Source organism: Mastomys coucha, unplaced genomic scaffold (genome assembly GCF_008632895.1).
Source record: "Mastomys coucha isolate ucsf_1 unplaced genomic scaffold, UCSF_Mcou_1 pScaffold9, whole genome shotgun sequence".
Taxonomy (NCBI): domain Eukaryota; kingdom Metazoa; phylum Chordata; class Mammalia; order Rodentia; family Muridae; genus Mastomys; species Mastomys coucha.
The window spans coordinates 39,022,159-39,023,420 of record NW_022196915.1 but is presented as its reverse complement, the minus strand read 5'-3'; the positions used below and the strand labels follow the sequence as shown (position 1 = coordinate 39,023,420).

Sequence of the window (1,262 nt, the reverse complement as noted above, 5' to 3'; positions counted from 1 at the left end):
TTCCTGAATAAACTGCTGGAGAAGAGCCCGAGAGTATGTTGCGTCATTCTTGCTGGTCGAGGGTGGTCGTGACATTTTGGTGGCCCATACGGGGAAACCAGACACAGAAAAGGCTCAGAACTCCTGTGGTCAGGGCAGTGCACTGGAAGGTCCCAGGTAAGTCGGGACAGAATAAGGTCTCCGGAAAGGAGCTTAAAGTCCGTGGAAGTAGCGACCGAGTATAAAGCTTGTGGGGCAACGAGCTGAGAGTATAAAGTCCGTGGAAGTAGCAGACCAAGCATAAAGTTCGTGGAAGTAGCGAACCGAGCATAAAGTTCGCGGGATAGCGAACCGAAAGTAAAGTTCGCGGAAGTAGCGAACCGAAAGTAATATTTAACCATGGGATCGTCTCAGTCACATCCAATTTTTTTTGGTTCTTCAGGAACTGCTTTTAGCTAAGAATTTGAAAATTAAAAAGTCAACCTTAGAGAGATTTTTGAGTGAATGTGACATCGTGGCTCCATGGTTTGCAGTGTCCGGAAACCTTACAGTGTCCTGCTGGGATAAACTCAGCAGGGACCTAGATTTTGCCTGGGAACAGGGTACCTTGAAGCATGGAGTAAGACCGGTCTGGAAATTGGTAAGAAGTTGTTTAGATCAGAGATGCTATAAAGCAATCAAAGAGGGAGAATCAGCCTTAGAACTGCTGCAGGAGGAAAGATCTGAGAAGGCAGAAAGTGATAAGGAAGGAAAACAGAAGGCCCCTCTTTATCCTGATCTAAAAATTTTTGAGGATTCAGAGGACACGGACTCTGAAGGGGAGCTACATGCTCTGATAGAACAATTGGAGAGAACTGCTATGAGGAAAAGGTATAAGAAAAGGGAAAAGGACAAAGCCCCGTTGGCAGCAGTCGGTGTAAGCGAAACCGCTGCTGTGCCTCCATCTTGTTCAACTCCCCCTCCGTACCCAGAGGCCATTCAGATGGCTCCGCCGGCTCAGCCTGTTCAGCCATCAAATGTAGGGAGATCTTTCTGCCCGGGGGTGTGGACACAAGTAAGAACAGAATTACAATTTGCTTATCCTGTATTCCAAAACCCACAAGGGGACAGGTATGAGGAACCGCTTGATTTTAAGGTAATCAAATCCCTTGCGGAGTCGGTTCGTACCTATAGCATCACCGCCTCCTTCACATTGGCTCAGGTAGAAGCATTAGACAGACATTGCATGACGCCAAGTGACTGGAGTGGTTTGGCTCACGCTTGTCTAAGTCCAGGACAATATC

At 47.5% G+C, this 1,262-nt stretch overlaps 1 protein-coding gene across 1 annotated transcript in view; it reads right to left on the bottom strand.

The window, feature by feature from the left end:
• Positions 1–1,262, bottom strand: part of LOC116084286 (vomeronasal type-2 receptor 1-like) — a 152,580-nt gene that overhangs the window by 123,563 nt on the left and 27,755 nt on the right. The window lies entirely within an intron of this gene.